Genomic DNA, 19,426 nt, shown 5'->3' on the forward strand with positions numbered 1-19,426 from the left:
CTGTTGAAGTAATGCTCTTGTCTCGATTTGCATGTTGAACTTTTGTTTTGAAGAAAGAGCTCATCTGAATGATGGAACAAGCTATTCTCATAAAACGACATATATCAAAAGTAGAATTATGCTTCCTTGGTGATTTTTAACATCCATGCATTAATTAGATTTAATTCATATTTCATTTCATTGATTTAGCATATTTTAGGAATTAATTAGATTTTTTTTAGCCTTTATTTCAATCCTGCTTAAATTCTGTAATTCTCTATTTTTATCAGTCAGTCCACATGTCATTTCATGCATTTATTTTTTGTTAAAAATGCTGATAAAATCATAGTATGTGCTCTTAGGTGTCCCTAACAATCTGCCAAAAATTCGAAATGATTTGAATTTGTTTATTGCACTAAAAGTTCAAAATGGTAGGTCAGGTTTTGTTACCCGGGATACGTTTTGAAAATTCATCTCCAACTTGTAAAATCGAAATCTCTCTCATATGAGCTATTTTCGATCCAAAAAGTTCCCTGAACTCAGGATGATGTCTAGTATTTAATAGGATTTTATTAGTTTTTTATGAATTTTTTGATGTCTGAAAAAAATCTGAGAGTTTGGGACACGTGTCAAAGCTTGATTTGAACCTCTGAGACTCAAGATCAACTTAAGTCGATGGGTTGTCTTTGGGTATTGCTCCAAATCCGAATCTGTAAAAAGTGAATGTCATGTTCGGGATGTCCTATGTTTGCATGTGAAAGATTATGATTTTTAGAACAGTTTTAATATCTGTTTCGGATTTTTCTTGTCAGTCTCCTATTTTGTAATATTTATCTGCTCTGTTGATTTAGGCATGAAAAGTCATATTTTTATCTCAGTTCTTGTTGATCAAATGCCAAAATCATAAAAATGAAAGTTGTTCCTATGTGTATCGTTAGTTGCTCAGATAAATATCGGAAATTTATATGGTCAGATGCTATTTTTTATGCAATTTTACATCGGATCAGGTTGATTTTGCCTCCATCAGAACCAAATTCTTGTTACCGAACTCACCGTAGTTCAAATTTTGGGGCTGTAAAAGACAAAATTGCTTATTTTCATGTCATTTAGCAGTTTAAAAAATCTCAGATATTTCCATGGTGGAATTTTTTTATTATCGCATTAAGTGTTACATTTGGTTCGGGTCTGTAGGCGAAATCCGCCCATTTTAGGGTTTTCTATAAATTTGCGCACCCAAACCATGTCATTTTGTGAATTTTAGCATTTTAGGCTGTCCATAAGGTCGAAGGGATGTTTCAATCCGAATTTGGTGTGATTTGGAATTCATTTGAGGATTGGTTTAGCCATATCATCAAAACAGGGCCCCGCGGGACCGTGATCTATGCGAAAAAAAAAGCGAGATTCATTATTTTTGATGAATAGAAGCATGTCAAAATTATGATTTTATAGTTTTAATGTGTTTAGCAGCATGTCATCATGCATCATACTGCATTTCAACATCATTTGTTTCCATTCGAATTTCAAAATCTCAATTTTACCAAAATTTCCTTCAAAAAACCCTAATTTTAAAGGTGTGACTTTAATATCAGGGGTATTTTGGTCATTTTGACCACAATTTCGAATTTCAAACTATTTCTTACTGAATTTCTTGCATTTACATCATTTCAAATATCAAGAAAGCATGATAATAGGGTTTATATCCAATTAAGTCCAATAATTTCATAATATTATTGGAAATCTTGGAAAAACCCACAGGTTTGAGCTAACCCCATTTCAAGCTTGGCAGGGACATTCAAAGGAAGGAGTTGAAGTCTGTAATTTCCTTTTATTTCATTTAATTAGTGATGTAATAATGTAAATCTTGGAATAAGAGGTTTAATTTTCTGCTTAGACTAGGATGCATATCATATAGTTTGAATTCATGTAATATCCTGTTTATGTGATTCATGCATTTTATTTCAAAAGCACTATAGATGTACACGAATGGCACGTGCACCAACTCTTAGGGAGTTGATGAACTCGGTGGAGTCCATATTTACGGCCCTAGTCGGAATATGGACGAGACCCAGATCCATCATCTTTCTACCAGTCACAATGAGCCTACACTTTTAGGCTATCTTCCTAAATTTCACGGCATATTTTTAATTTTACAAAATATTTTAGAATGGACTAAGTAAATTATAAACATATTCACGGCCATAGTCGGAATATGCGACATTTCTACTTAGTTTAATTCTAAAATAGCATATTTTCTGAAAAGAGACTTTTACAAAATGACATTCATTCATGTCATCTGCATCATGAAGTCACTGGTCTTTCTCATGATTTTCTCAAGAAAATTTCATTCTCAAGAAAATCGATTTCTCAAGAAACTCTAAGAATTTTCAAAATTGGATTTCTCAAGTTAAGTTTTCCCGTGATTTTCCCTGGAAAATGTTATTTTCAAAAAGGAATTTCTCATCTTTCTCAAGATCAAAATCGATTTACCAGTATTTCAGGGATAAGATTCATAAGATTTCAGTTTCCCGAGTTTTGACTTTCCATTTCCAATGAATCTCAATCATTTTCCAAAGAAAGTTTTCGAAAGTGGGAGTTTTCCCTGACAAGCATTTTTCCTTCAAATGTTTCCCCTTTTCTCAAGAATTCTTTCCATTTTCTCAGGATTTTCATCCAGTCATGATTTTCCCACACCTTCGTGAACTTTCTCGTGATTTCAAAACCCTTTTATCTGAGTTTCCTGAGAGATTGAATTTCATCCTTTTTCCTAAGCAATGCTTTTCCAACTCCAAAACCTTTTCTGAGCATACATCACGTCTTTCCAAGTTACATTTTACAAAATTTCATAGAACATGCCTGAATTCTCTGTGCATTTAGGATAGAACACGATTTTGATAATTTAGCTAAGTCAAGCACATTTTTTGGTCCTTGGTTCGATTACCCCTGTTAAAGGCAGCAGGAACGGTCGAACCTCGTACCGACAGGTCGAGCCTCATCCCATGGATTTTCTCGCTATTTTTAAAAACGGAGGTGAGTATTTCAAAAACAATTTTTCAAAATCCGGTCAAGTTTGAATCGCGAAAGCATTTTCCTCTCCCTTTCGCAGGGAAGAGAAGACGGGAAAAATTTTGCGACGAAAACAACACCTTGATCCGAGCAGAGAAAAACAGAATTCAGCATACCATGGTCCTATGCATAGTGGGATTAGCATTCTTCCAGGATGGTCAGATTTTCATCGATGTCAGAGTCACCCAACTCTTTCGAAGATGGGGAATCAAGCAGACCTATCAACTTTCAGTTTTTATGGCCGCTTTAGCCTTTCTCTACTGAGGCTTAGCTCGCTTCTCCCTTAGAGAGATCATTCTGGTGGAAGGATGTACTTATGCCTTGCAGTCTTGGTTCCTGCGACATGTGCCGTCAAAAGTCAGTTCCTTCATGTTCAACAGTGATGATGGACTAAATACGCGTAATTATAACATATTTTCACTGCATAAATGCATCATTTATAAGTTTAAAACCCACACTTAGATGCATATTGATGTCATTGAGTTACGGTTCCAATTTCATCCGAATCGAACTTAAAACGAGAAAGTTATTGCATTTACAGTGAAGCAGATCACACTTCAGGGCAAACCAGGGCACTTCAGATCCAACTGGTCTGTTTGGGCCTTGGATCTGGGCGAAAACACTTCCATTTCAACTCAGCTCCACCCCATACTCGAATTTTATAAAAGATTTGCTAAAACCCTCCTCAGAAAAGCCGCCCAGCTAATGTTTTGTTTTTAATCCTCTTTTTGGAAATTCCAGAAAGAGGTCTAGGCTTTAAAACCTAAGAGACGACCAGAAATAGGCGTCTTTGCCTAGGGTTTTGCACCCCTAGAGAGTCTGATTCTTTCTCTCCCACCTTCTTCCCAGCCGCCCCTTCCATTCACCTTCTTCTTCATCCATGGAGTTGCAGAAAACGCAACCACCATTGGAGGAGGCGCACTCGTTTTCTTCGATTTCTTCCTTCCACACTTTGCCTTTTCTTGGCGTTTTTGCAAGTTGCAGCTGAAGATGGAGGATACCAGCTGTGGTAGGAGTGTCATTTGCTCCTCCACAGCCAGCCGCCCCTTCCCTCGTCGGCTTTCTACACCACTTTCCAGCATTCTACACTTCGGGGTCCTTCCATCCAGCGCGGTCCAACACTCACACCAAAGAAGACAGCACCACCGAGAGATCTCTTGGCGCAAATTCGGGATAAAGATCGCTCACCCACTACACCTCCATTCATTAGATTGCCCTGGAGGTATGAACTTCCTCTTCCCCTTCTTTTAGATAAAACCCATCGTGTGTGTGATTTGTAAATATTTTTGTTTTTTTGTTTTTCGTCCAGCCATAGTACATAATTTGTGCATAAACCAGCACAGTAGTTCAATTAGATGTCTTAAATATGATTTCATTTTTAGTTTTTTTTTCGGTATGATTGATTATTGTGAATAGTGATTTCTGTAAGCATTCTATCTAATTCTCTTCTTCTTTGCCTCAGTATCGTTCCAATGGCGTCCAATTCCCTTGATGATGTCTTTCCTAGATATCATGTCTTCTGTCAGATAAGGAATGGAACCCCAGATCATCGGGTCATCCAGTCTCATTCCTTCTTCCCGCGATGGTATTATTCTTGGTTCGCCACCTTCTCACGTATGTTCCCAGACCACTTAGATGATTGTGGATTGGAAATGACATCAGCGGTGGGCAAGCAAACCATCAACGACAGTCTTATTCAGGCTATGGCAGAATGGTAGAATCCACGTACCTGCACATTTTGGTTTCCATGGAGAGAAATGACTCTGCTAATGGATGAATTCAGTGACATCATGCGATTGCTAGAGCCAGCAAAAACTAATTTTTGGAAAATATGATCAACACAAGGGTTGATCTTTGAATGCAATGGTTTGAAACCATTTTTTTAGAAAATATTATCAACACGAGGGTTGATCTTTGAATGGTTTGAAACTATTTTTTGGAAAATATGATCAACACAAGGGTTGATATTTGAATGCAATGGTTTGAAACCAATTTTTTAGAAAATATGATCAACACAAGTGTTGATCTTTGAATGCAATGGTTTGAAACCAATTTTTTAGAAAATATGATCAACACGAAGGTTGATCTTTGAATGGTTTGAAACTAATAATCAACACAAGGGTTGATCTTTGAATGGTTTGAAACTAATGATCAACACAAGGGTTGATCTTTGAATGCAATGGTTTGAAACCAATTTTTTAGAAAATATGATCAACACAAGGGTTGATCTTTGAATGGTTTGAAACTAATGATCAACACAAGGGTTGATCTTTGAATGCAATGGTTTGAAACCAATTTTTTAGAAAATATGATCAACACGAGGGTTGATCTTTGAATGGTTTGAAAACTAATTTTTGGAAAATATGATCAACACAAGGGTTGATCTTTGAATGCTATTGTTTGAAACCAATTTTGATGATCAACACGAGGGTTGATCTTTGAAAAAGGTTGGACCAGAAATATTTGAACTTTTTGGTTATTATGACGAAGATTTTGCAGAAACTTTAAAAATTTCATGAATTTTGAAAGACCCCCATAGGTAATATCATTTCTCTCATGAATGATGTCAGGATTGTCCTGCATTTTGAAAAGAAAAGGAATTTAATGCCCCAGTATGGCAAAAGAAGAAAGTATTGAATATCAAAGAGATAAAAAGAATCGGCATTTCATTGATAAGCAAAAGTTGATAACAAAACTGAATATTTACAAGTACTCTAACCAAAAAAGTCACAAAGACTGGGCTAAGTTGCCCCTATAAAGCGACTGACAAAAAAAAAGTGATGAAAGCGAAACACTTTTGGCATTCTCAATTCTTTGAGTGTTCTGGAAATGGTCCGGTTGGAACTGCAGGCTGCTCCTCTCTTTCCTCTGGTACGAGAAGCTCTTTGTCAATGTAGTCCTGTATGATATTTTTGAGGATGAAACAGCGTTCCGTATCATGCCCCCTTGCTCGATGAAACTTGCAGAAGCGATCTTTCCATTTCCCCATGGTGACAGAAGGATCAACCTTTCTTGGGAGCTTGATCAGGTCTCTCTCAAGCAGGTATTGGAGAACTTCTTCGATTGGCTAACCTAGGGGGTAAGCTTGCGATCATAACCCCAACCATCATGCTTTGTTTTCTTCGACTTGCTTGACTTCTGCTGAGCGCTGACCCCTGTCTGGGAGCTGAACTGGGCTTGCATGGTTAGGAGATCTGGATGCTTTTTTTCTTCATTTTTGACAAAGAGATTCTTATCAAGGCAGTCTTGAACTATATTCTTGAAGATAAAGCAATGCTCGGTGTCATGTCATGTTGCCCGATGGAACCTGCAAAATTGGTCTATATATTTTCCCATGATTGTGGAAGAGCTGGCGGCCTTTGGGAGCCTGACTAATCCACTAGACAACATGTATTCAAGGATTTTGTCAAGCGGCTCATCTAAAGAAGTGAAATCTCGATCCCTGCTCCAATCCTTGTGCTTTGGTCCTTCTTGCTTCTTGCCTTTTTGTTGAGGACTGTATTGAAGAAGTCTATCATGGTTTTCACAACATTTCCCAATCTGGCCTTTATACTGTCCCAAGTTGCTACCCTTGTTGCCCTGGTTGCCTTGGTTGCTGCCCCTACTGGCTTTAGAGTTTCCTGCATAGATATTGTTGCGTTCATTCATGGGGATGGTGACAGGTGCCTCTCCTTTGGTGGGAGCTTTTCCGCAACTGGCTTCAGCTTGCTCGGATAATATCTCAAGCATCATCTTTTTGAATAACTGATATATAGCGGGATCGATCTCACTTTTGTTGTCCTGAACTCCCTCTCTGACAGACTTTTGAGAATCCATTCCTTACTCTTTGCTTGTAACCGGGATGTTAGAGCAGTGCAATCTTTGATCTTTGCCCAAATCAACTGATAATGCCAATGTTCTCTCTGAAGGGGAAAAATGGGGGTTTTTAGAAAAGATCTAGGAAGAAATTGTAATAAAGGAAGAAATCACAATCTGACAATGAAAATATCCCATTACGAGGGATCAGGTTGTCACCAAAATTTGCGACAACCACATTGTTTTTCTGAAAAAGGATAAACAAGTAAAATGTGAACAAAGATTAATTTTGAAAAGGACATATCCTGACAAAAGATATTTTATTGAAAAAGAAGGTATAGAATATATCAGAGAATAAAAGAATTTCGAAAGTAGATGGCAAAGATTTAAGATTTAAAGAATTTGCAGGCAGAATAAAAAAAAATTGAAGAAATTAGGAGAAGAAAAGGAAAAATACAACTGGGTTTTAAAAACAAAGAGGAAATTTTGAATAATAATATATACCTAGGGTTTTGGGAAATATAAGGAATATAAAATCATACAATCATAGATGTACAAACAAGGATGCACAAACAACACTCTCTAAAGCTTACTCTAAATGCAATATTTTGAAATGGCTTGTAGGACCTTAATCCTAACTCTAAGGTTTTAGATCATCTGATTCCAATCCAGGTATGCCAATATACTCAAGCCGAAACTCGAAGTACGTGGCATAAAAATATTTCTTCGGTTCTAAAGTAAGACTTCCCAACATCCTTGAGCACCTACCGATATACCTCGGACTATAGCCCATAGGTACGTGGTAAGGGGGCACGAACCCAAATAATTGGTCCAGTTGTGAGGCTCTCTCCCGAACTATGGTTCAGTGAGACAGCCCAGCAATGTGAAGACCGGGACAATATAGGTAGGGATGTTTTCAAAAACATGTTCAGCATGCAAGAAATCAGATGGTTCTAATGCAAGTCCTAAAAGAGATAGATTAAAATGAAGAGAAGCATACACTTGCATATATTGTTTGCATTCAATCCTTAGAATTTGAGGAGAGTTGTATTTCAGACCTAAGTCTAATGTGAACATGGAATAATCTCCTCAATATGGTCCTACCAAACCATACTTAGATCCTATATGCAATGATGTCAGCTTTAGGACAGAGCCTAGGCTCCTAAGGTTTGCATAGAAATGAAGCTGACATTTGTAGAATCAAGATTTTAGAAAATATCAAAGCAAAGCGAAAGCACCAATTCGACCAGACGGAGACGAGTCCCATCACGGTCGCCAAATCTGTGATCATCGCAAATTTTTTCCTCTCGTTCTTCTTTTCCTTTCTCTTTGCCTTTCTAACCTCTATTCCTCCTTTTTGAAGGAGAATAAAAAGATAGAAAAGAAGAGAGAATGAGAAAAAGAAGAAGAGAGAGGAACTCTTTTGCGGGGTCTCACTTGACCTTAATTTTGAAGATATTTAAGAAAATAACTCGCCTTCATTTTAAAATATTTACGGGAAAATTGGGAGAAGGGATTCGCTCGTCGGTATGAGGTTCGACCGTTATTGGCACCTTTACCAGGGGTAATCAAACCAAGGGTCGAATTCATGCCTTTTGCTTTGCTAAAACATCATCTAAGAATTTATTCTAAGTCTAAATGCACAAAGAATCATGCTTGTGCAATGCAAGGATGTATGCTCTTTTTGAAAATGATTTGAAAATTCCCAAGTGTTTCTGAGATGAATCTGATAATAGAGTGAAGAAATGGCTTCTAACTTAGAACTTAAGATTAAAGTTCTAAGTTTTTGGAATGATCAGAGTTTGGGAAAATACATCTGGACTAGGAATGTTTTTGAAGTTGAAATAAAAGGAGAAGAAAGGAAGTTTCAAAGTCAAAAATGAATTAAAATTTTGAAGCTAGATGAATGTTTGAAATGGAATTGAATTCTTTCTTTGAAGTTTGAAATCAGAATGAGATTTGAGAAATAGAATTGAGAAATGGAATTGGTTTTTGGAATTTTGGGAATCAAGATGAACTTGGATTTTGAAATCTAGAATGAAATGAAATTGGATTTGAAAGTTGGAATTGGAAATAGAATTTAATTTGAAATCTGGAATTCAAGATGGAATTTGAATCTAAAGTCTGGATCCAAAATAGAATTGAAATCCAAGATGAAATTGAATTCTGGATTTGGAATCCTAAATGGAATTTGGATCTGAAGTTTGAGATCAAAGATGAAATTGAGTTCCGGATCCTAAATGGAATTCGGATATGAAGTCTGAAATCTAAGATGGAGATTGGGTTCTAACTTTGGATTTGGATTTTGAAATTAGAATTTTTGAAGATGGGTCTGGGTTTTGAAGACCCAGATTAAGTTTAAAATTTAGGAAGAGTCAAGTTTTGAGATTTCAGAATCAATCTCAAACTTTTGATTTTGAATTTTGAAAATAAGAAGATAAACTTGATTTTAAAATTTGAAATCAGGAGATGAATCAGAAACTTCAAAGTTAAATTGAACTTTGAAGTTTGAATTTGGAATTTAGAAAATGAATCAAGAATTTCAAAGTTAAATTGAACTTTGAATTTGATTGGAGTTTTGAATATAAAATGAATTTGAAAGTGCAAAGTCAAATTGGACTTTAAAAATGAGATAGAATTGATGAGTTGAAATAGAAATTGAAGAAAGATATTCAAGATCACTTGGGTTTTGAAATAAAATTTTGAAAATATGATGCAATTCTATCCTATATGATGAATGGATCTAAAAGAATTCAAAATTGGATTTAAAAAGCATATTTTATTCTTTAAATGAATGTAAATAAGATTAATGATATAATACACTCCTGACTATGGTCATTGAATGTATTATATAATAATCATATTTAAATTCAAGTGAAAAATCAAACATATTTTGGTGCTTTTATAGAGTTTAAAATGAAATTAATTCTCAATATATCCTGACTATGGCCATTGATATATGTATTGAATTAATTTTAGACTAAACTCTGATAAAAGAGGAAAATATTTAAAGAAAATATGATGAATTTTGAGAAGGATCCAGTGTGGATCTAGTGTTATTTTATAAAAGATAAAAATCATAAGTTTTGTTTACATCCTGACTATGGCCATTGATGTAAATCATCAACTTAGAATTATTTACCTTTTACAAAATGGTGCACGTGCCATTCATGTTCTCATTTGTGAAACTTTGAAATAAAGGAGAATGATGCAACAAATGATATTTATATGCTCATTCATTCTAATCTAGAACAGGAAATGTAAATTTTCATTAAGATCTAGCTTATTACAATATTAAAAATTTACAATCCTCAAATAATGACATTTTCCATATATTCCCTGCAAAACACTCGGTTAATATGAAAAAAGAAGAAAATTGCACATACCATATGGGTGTCAATGGTAAAATGCTCATATGCCAAGATATACATGATGAAAAGATGGAAAATAACATACATACCCATATACATACCTATATGTACATGCAATACGACTCGTTCGATCTTCGTCGCTAACACCCATCCATTATCTAACACATTTGACCTAACAGACTAATGATATAGATTGCTAACTCCCACAATGCTAATACACATATTAACTCATACTGCTAGACTAACACTATTTTGCTATCCAACACACTATATTACTCATATAGTGTTAACTCATGCACTGTCAACCCAGGCTGCTAACACTTGTTATCACCGTACTTTGTTAATTTTCAATACCCAACACTAACACAGGTTTATTCACTGCTTAGGTACCAATGTACCCAAGTTATTGATGCCTACACTAACCGTGTAAGACCCGCAATTTTTCAGATAACTCTGAATAAATTTCTGAGGCATTTTTCCAGTGAAAAATAGCGTTTTTACCGTAAAGCGAATCGAACTGATTCCTGCGATCCAAATATACTTAAGATATTCGTATCTTCACGAATATATGCTCAAACGCTCTGGAGATCATAACTTCCTCCCTGCTCGAAATCAAGAGATTCCTGCGAGCCAACTTTCTTAGTTACATCAATACGAAGATAATGGCCTACTCAGAATTTTTCGGAAAAAAATGCCGAAAACTCAACTTTTTTGCGGGACCCGCAAAAATATTGGTGGGACCCACAGAAATATTTCTCAAAAAATATTCTAGAAGATTCTAGAATATTCCAGCACCTTCCAGAGCCTTTCAGCTCCTTCCAGCTCCTTCCACCACCTTCCATAGAAGGGATTTCTGAAAAGCCAAGGGGTATAAGGGTAAAAGTGAAACTTGGGGCCCAAGTTTCACTTCCTATAAATAGAGGAGCCCCCCTCTCTCTAAAAATCGCCAACCCCTCTCTCTCTCCTCCTTTTCCCAAACCTCCCCTACCTAGCCTAGCCCACTTGAGCCCACCTGACTTAGCCTGAGCCTGCTTGACCTGGTCTGAGCCTGCCTGACCTGGTCCTAACCCACCTGACCTGGGTCTGAACCTACTTGACCTAAGTCCAAATCCAGTTGACTTGACTTGAACCTGGTTTGGTTCAAAGTCAAAGTCAAAGTCCTTTTTGGTCCAGCTTTTGGTTTGGATTTCTGAACCCAGACTTAGCCTACTTGGGTTGAGTTCGAACCTGCTGAACCTAGTTGACTTGGATCGAACCCTGTTTGGTTCAAACCACTTAGGTTGAGTAGCTTGACCTACTCTACCTCTTTCTCAACTAAGTCAGCTTCATCTGACTTAGTCTGACCTCTCGAAGGAAGGCTCAAAGCCAACGAAGCAACCCGGAGCCGTTTCTAACACGATTTGAAGTAAGTTCACTTCATTAAACCATCTCTCTCAAGTATTTGATTATTTATATATAGCATATACTTTCTGAAGTAGTATCTTGCTTTAGTTCTTGGTTGAGCCCTCTAGGACGCTTCGGTGTTCAAGCGCTCGCCTCGTAACTATCGTCGGATATATATGTTCGAATACGCAGTATATGTGTTCTTCAAAATAGTATCTCACCCTAGTTCTTGGTTGAGCCCTCTAGGACACTTCGGTGTTCACTCGCTCGCCTCGTAACTATCGTTGGATACAGATCTAGGTGTATATCTGCTGATTCTGCCGACGCGTCTTATATCGCACAGGCTATGTAATTTACCTTTGCCGTCGCGTCGTATGATGTCAAGGCTCCCTGCTTTCTGTACTTCTGATTAAAGCACTTCCGATTATGCATTTACTTACGCTGTTGCGTCGAACGATGCCAAGGCTCCTGCTTTCTGCAATGTATTTACTTACGTCGTCGCTTCGAACGATGCCAAGGCTCCTGTTTTGTTATATATGTAGAATATTTCGTTCAGTTACACACCCTGAACAATAGTATATGCATTTCTTTTATGCCGCCGCTGTATAAAGCACAGGCTTCTGCTTATATTACATATATGGTGCGTAAGTGAGCGTTCAAATGGAGATCAAATCGCCAATGCAATTCCCTTACCGCTCCTCGTGCAAGATTCTGCTTGACGAATGAAGCCCCTATTGGAAAGGCTTCGCTTTTGGCAAAATGCTCTTTACGTAAAGACTAAATCAATTACGTATGGCCTGGCTATGGCCCAAGGTTCCTGCAACCTTGATGGATGCAAAGTACGCACAACGGTGCGCATCCATTTCCCGAGTTAAGCATAGCGATTTCCCACCAAAGAGGGGAGATGCCGCTAAAATGGATAAAAGAAAACGCACGCTTTCTCCGTTAAAGAGAGGAAGTGCTGCTGAAATTCCTGAAGGAGCTAAGAATGGCTCAGAAAGAACGTAGCAGAAGTGCTACCCAGTTATGGAACGCCTTCAACGATGTAGAAAGGTTCGTCGCACCACTGCCGGTAGAGCAGAGAAGGTGTTGACAGAATGATTGGCAGAAGAGCTGTCAGAACCAGTTAAGTGGCACAATGATGTCCTTTGTTGGAACGATGTCAGAAGGACTCGTCTCCCTAGCACCTGCAAGGGCACCATACTTGTAAGAGCCGTTGCGCCAAAGTAGTGGTAGCGCCTTGACAAGGTCCTGAACTCGTTGCGTAAAAATACGCCGAGTAGCCGATCCGTAGAGATCGAGTCATGTGCATGCTCATTGAGAATTATCAGACAACCAGACTCGTAAGGGCCGCTGAGCCGGAGTGTGTTGTTTCCACCGAAAGAGGTGAAGTGCTCGTCAAGGCCGAAGTGCCGAGAGCAGAGTTAAGCATGCATATGAATAAAACCTTTGTTCCACGGTGAAAACCGTGTGGTTGATTGGGGTCGGGTACATACTTCTCAAAGGCTGCCCTATAGGCATGCAATATTCGTCAAGTAATTGTAAGACCGGCAGGCCTCTTTCAGAATTTCTCACCGAGGAAGACGGTGATGGCGCAGCCTTGAGTGACATATATTTCACCAGAACCTGATAGAGTTCATTGATGGCCTTCGTCACTCAGAGGTATGGAGGTCGTGGTTATCCTTAAATATCTAAGGATTGAACCCAACTACTGCAGTAGCAGAATGCATTCGGATACCTAGTAAGGATCTCTTCCGGTATGCTGTACCATCCTACTAAGGGGATGGGGTCAACAGGCCTCTGGGGTATCTAAAATACATAGAATAATCAACCCCCAGATCGTCGCGTTGTCGCCCAGATATGAGTCCCCTAAGCCCAGGGGGAGGTGCAATTATCGAAATAAAGCATTAGCTTAGGTACAACGCTACTTTGAATGTATGAGTGGATGATGTTGTTGAGTTAGTCCTGCATAACCTTTGTGAAGGTGTTATGGTCGGTATACTACTGTACCGATTGGGAAAGAACCCTATTGATATCCGTACGACTAAGTGAAGCTCAGAAAGCTGTCCTTAGATTCGTAGGATACGGATGTGCCAAGCATAAAGGCTTGAGCTAGACATCCATTCGTGACTCTGAGGAAGTCAAGGCTAAGTCGTAGAGACTTAAGCGGTTATTCTAACTCACAGCCTTGAAGAGGCTTATGCGAAGTCATGAAGACTTGCGTGGATGTTCAACTCATAGCCCTGATGAGGCTTTTGCGATATACGCTAAGTCATGGAGGCTTGAGCGTCGTATTACGAACTATGACCCTGAGTGGTCTATGCATTTACTTGAGTTGAATAGATAAGTGTTTGCCTACTTACCAGACCATCAGTGGTTCTGACCCCGTTTAATGGGGATTTCAGGTGTTGAACCTGCGTGGCGATATGCGGAACAAGGCGGCATCGAGTTCCAGGGTTTCTCTAGACAGAGTTGTACTGCTTCCTTTTATTGAACCTACACTGCTTTCCTAAGCAGTAGTGTTGTAATAAACATATGTTTTCGATAAAATGGAACACTTTGGTGGTCAATGAGTTGCTTGGCCACATACCTGCAACGTGCTCGGAGTTTTCTAAAACTAACGACTCATTATCGTCTGATTCCGCTGCTAAAAGCTTTTGTAAGTTCCGCTGCAAAGAAAAAAAAAAAGAAATTCATGAAAATTTTAACTTAGCTTTGTTTTAGAAATCCGGGGCGTTACAGAAATGGTATCAGAGGATGAGTCTGAGAAACCTGGTTCAAGATCCGTCGTGTTTGCGGTATCGCACTGTAAGTATAAATTTTATACTTTCTCTGATTTGGGTGTATTTGTGTGAATAGATAAAATGACTTCTAGGACGAGGAGAACCATGCCGAGCGAGGAGTCCCATACGCAGGGCTTCCTGCTGGAGACACTCAACAGGCTTGTGTCTGCCATTGATGAATCAAGGGAAGCACCAGCCCTACCTCGCAATGAGAACCTTGGAGGAATAACATATGAAAAGTTCATCAAACTCGACCCACCTATTTTCGTTGGCAGTGCCGATCCAGAGCTTGCAGAAAGCTGGATCGAGGAAACAGAGCGTGCATTCCTGGTATTGGGAGTACCAGAGGATAGAAAGACTAACTTCGGCACTTATAGGCTGAAGGATAATGCACGGAAGTGGTGGGATACCACTAAGCTTATCCAGTTCTCACAAGTCGAAGTCATTCCTTGGACTGACTTTCGGAGAACTTTCTTGGATAACTACTTCCCGTTGCACTCCAGAAATAAGAAAAAGATGAAGTTTCTGGAACTAGAGCAGGGTGGTATGAGTCTTATCGACTATACTACCAAGTTTCAGAACCTTGAGCGATACTGCTCTCGGTTATTCGATACTGACCAAGAGAGGGCCGATAAATATATCAATGGATTTCGAGAAGGGCTACGATCTCGAGTTATAACTAGCATGCCCCAAACATTTCAAGCCGTTGTGGCAGCAGCTTCAAAGATTAGTGCAGACTGGGAGCGATGCAAAGTAAAGCGACCGGTAGCAAGTAATGGGAACAACAAGAGGACGTTCCCTAGTGGCCAAGAATCACGACCAACTTTTTATAAGAGGGATTTTCAGGAGAACAACTTTACTCCACCGGCCGAGCGACCATTACAGATGGTAGAAGCCAATCAGCTCTACCAACAGTCTAATTTTCGATGCCCAAGGTGTAGCTCTGATCATCCCGGAGGGGTTTGTCCTCGCGATACGGGAGGTTGCCTGTATTGCAGCAAACCAGGGCATTGTGTAAGAGAATGCCGCAAGAAGGCCTCAGATCTTCAACGAAGAAATATGGGATCTGGAGGACCCTCTCAACAAATACAACAACAACGACTGCCACTACCCAGGATAGAGCAGAAACCTATGACAGGTCGTGTCTATGCGGTGACAGCCGAACAACTCATGAATGATGACCATATCAAGGAATCTGGATACCTTGATAGATAGAGTTGTAATGGGTAAAAAGCTATCAAAGGACAAGATCCAATAATCGCTCGAGACAAGAGGCTTATGACCTTGTGTACGGTCATCTGGATCGATATGTATCTTTGCTCTCTAAAGTAATTTTGGATTTGTCAAATTAAAATCTTAAGTGCTTATACCCAGGAAATGATGGCTATAGACTCCATGATTGAGAAATTAAGTTTGTGTAATTAGAACGTTAAAAGTTACTTAATAAAATAAACCATCGAGGAATTGTTCCCAAGAAGGGAGTCCTGTGAGGTTTTACATATTCAAGATCAGATCGTCTAGTCAGAGTGAGCCTGTGAGGGTATACAGCTCCGTGCGAGTGTATATGTTCCAAAACCAGTAGCTTGGCTAGTATGATTCTGTGAGGGTGTACTGATCCAATATCAGGTAAGTCTGACGAAGGCGAACCTGTGAGGAGGTACGTTTCCAATACCAGGTAGTCTGACAGGGGACTTATTCCAATATGGTTAATCTCTAGAAGAATGATTTGTGTGTATGAAATAGTTACACAAGATGGTATGTTAAATAGCCGGTTGGAAGAACATTGATTCAATAAAACTACCGTGGTTGTAGCGTAATTTAAACTCAGATATGAGAAACATACCTCATCGATCCTGAATCATGATATGAGGTTATGATTGGAATAAATACCATGTTGAACTAAGTGAATAAAATTATGAATCTAACATATGGGAGAAATATCCTGAGTTACGCACTTAGTACTCTTAACTGAATTTCGCGGACAAAATTCCTTTAAGGAGGTAATGATGTAAGACCCGCAATTTTTCAGATAACTCTGAATAAATTCCTGAGGCATTTTTCCAGTGAAAAATATCGTTTTTACCCTAAAGCGAATCAAACTGATTCCTGCGATCCAAATATACTTAAGATATTCGTATCTTCACGAATATATGCTCAAACGCTCTGGAGATCATAACTTCCTCCCTGCTCAAAATCAAGAGATTCCTGCGAGCCAACTTTCTTAGTTACATCAATACGAAGATAATGGCCTACTCAGAATTTTTCGGAAAAAAATGCCGAAAACTCAACCTTTTTGTGGGACCCGCAAAAATATTGGTGGGACCCACAGAAATATTTCTCAAAAAATATTCTAGAAGATTCTAGAATATTTTAGCACCTTCCAACACCTTCCAGAGCCTTCCAGCTCCTTCCAGCTCCTTCCAGCACCTTCCATAGAAGGGATTTCTGAAAAGCCAAGGGGTATAAGGGTAAAAGTGAAACTTGGGGCCCAAGTTTCACTTCCTATAAATAGAGGAGCCCCCCTCTCTCTAAAAATCGCCAACCCCTCTCTCTCTCCTCCTTTTCCAAAACCTCCCCTACCTAGCCTAGCCCACTTGAGCCCACCTGACTTAGCCTAAGCCTGCTTGACCTGGTCTGAGCCTGCCTGACCTGGTCCTAACCCACCTGACCTGGGTCTGAACCTACTTGACCTAAGTCCAAACCCAGTTGACTTGACTTGAACCTAGTTTGGTTCAAAGTCAAAGTCAAAGTCTTTTTTTGTCTAGCTTTTGGTTTGGATTTCTGAACCCAGACTTAGCCTACTTGGGTTGAGTTCGAACCTGCTGAACCCAGTTGACTTGGACCGAACCCTGTTTGGTTCAAACCACTTAGGTTGAGTAGCTTGACCTACTCTACCTCTTTCTCAACTAAGTCAGCTTCATCTGACTTAGTCTGACCTCTCGAAGGAAGGCTCAAAGCCAACGAAGCAACCCGGAGTCGTTTCTTCCACGATTTGAAGTAAGTTCGCTTCATTAAACCATCTCTCTCAAGTATTTGATTATTTGTATATAGCATATACTTTCTGAAGTAGTATCTTGCTTTAGTTCTTAGTTGAGCCCTCTAGGACGCTTCGGTGTTCACGCGCTCGCCTCGTAACTATCGTCGGATATATATGTTCGAATACGCAGTATATGCGTTCTTCAAAATAGTATCTCACCCTAGTTCTTGGTTGAGCCCTCTAGGACACTTCGATGTTCACTCGCTCGCCTCGTAACTATCGTTGGATACAGATCTAGGTGTATATCTGTTGATTCTGCCGACGCGTCTTATATCGCAAAGGCTATGTAATTTACCTTTGCCGTCACGTCGTATGATGCCAAGGCTCCCTGCTTTCTGTACTTCCGATTAAAGCACTTCCGATTATGCATTTACTTACGCCGTCGCGTCGAACGATGCCAAGGCTCCTGTTTTGTTATATATGTAGAATATTTCGTTGAGTTACACACCCTGAACAATAGTATATGCATTTCCTTTACGCCGCCGCTGTATAAAGCACAGGCTTCTGCTTATATTACATATATGGCGCGTAAGTGAGCGTTCAAATGGAGATCAAATCGCCAATGCGATTCCCTTACCGCTCCTCGTGCAAGATTCTGCTTGACGAATGAAGCCCCTATTGGAAAGGCTTCGCTTTTGGCAAAATGCTCTTTACGTAAAGACTAAATCAATTACGTATGGCTTGGCTATGGCCCAAGGTTCCTGCAACCTTGATGGATGCAAAGTACGCACAACGGTGCGCATCCATTTCCCGAGTTAAGCGTAGCGATTTCCCACCAAAGAGGGGAGATACCGCTAAAATGGATAAAAGAAAACGCACGCTTTCTTCGTTAAAGAGAGGAAGTGCTGCTGAAATTCCTGAAGGAGCTAAGAATGGCTCAGAAAGAACGTAGCAGAAGTGCTACCCAGTTATGGAACGCCTTCAACGATGTAGAAAGGTTCGTCGCACCACTGCCGGTAGAGCAGAGAAGGTGTTGACAGAATGGTTGGCAGAAGAGCTGCCAGAACCAGTTAAGTGGCACAATGATGTCCTTTGTTGGAACGATGTCAGAAGGACTCGTCTCTCTGGCACCTGCAAGGGCACCATACTTGTAAGTGCCGTTGCGCCAAAGTAGTGGTAGCGCCTTGACAAGGTCCTGAACTCGTTGCGTAAAAATACGCCGAGTAGCCGATCCGTAGAGATCGAGTCATGTGCATGCTCATTGAGAATTATCAGACAACCAGACTCGTAAGGGCCACTGAGCCGGAGTGTGTTGTTTCCACAGAAAGAGGTGAAGTGCTCGTCAAGGCCGAAGTGCCGAGAGCAGAGTTAAGCATGCATATGAATAAAACCTTTGTTCCACGGTGAAAACCGTGTGGTTGATTGGGGTCGGGTACATACTTCTCAAAGGCTGCCCTATAGGCATGCAATATTCGTCAAGTAATTGTAAGACCGGCAGGCCCCTTTCAGAATTTCTCACCGAGGAAGACGGTGATGGCGCAGCCTTTAGTGACATATATTTCACCCGAACCTGATAGAGTTCATTAATGGCCTTCGTCACTCAGAGGTATGGAGGTCGTGGTTATCCTTAAATATCTAAAGATTGAACCCAACTACTGCAGTAGCAGAATGCATTCGGATACCTAGTAAGGATCTCTTCCGGTATGCTGTACCGTCCTACTAGGGGGATGGGGTCAACAGGCCTCTGGGGTATCTAAAATACATAGAATAATCAACCCCCAGATCGTCGCGGTGTCGCCCAGATATGAGTCCCCTAAGCCCAGGGGGAGGTGCAATTATCGAAACAAAGCATTAGCTTAGGTACAGTGCTACATTGAATGTATGAGTGGATGACGTTGTTGAGTCAGTCCTGCATAACCTTTGTGAAGGTGTCATGGTCGGTATACTACTGTACCGATTGGGAAAGAGCCCCATTGATATCCGTACGACTAAGTGAAGCTCAGAAAGCTGTCCTTAGATTCGTATGATACGGATGTGCCAAGCATAAAGGCTTGAGCTAGACATGCATTCGTGAC

The sequence above is a fragment of the Nuphar pumila genome, chromosome 9 (assembly GCF_984573655.1).
Source record: "Nuphar pumila chromosome 9, dmNupPumi1.hap1.1, whole genome shotgun sequence".
NCBI classification, from domain to species: Eukaryota; Viridiplantae; Streptophyta; class Magnoliopsida; order Nymphaeales; family Nymphaeaceae; genus Nuphar; species Nuphar pumila.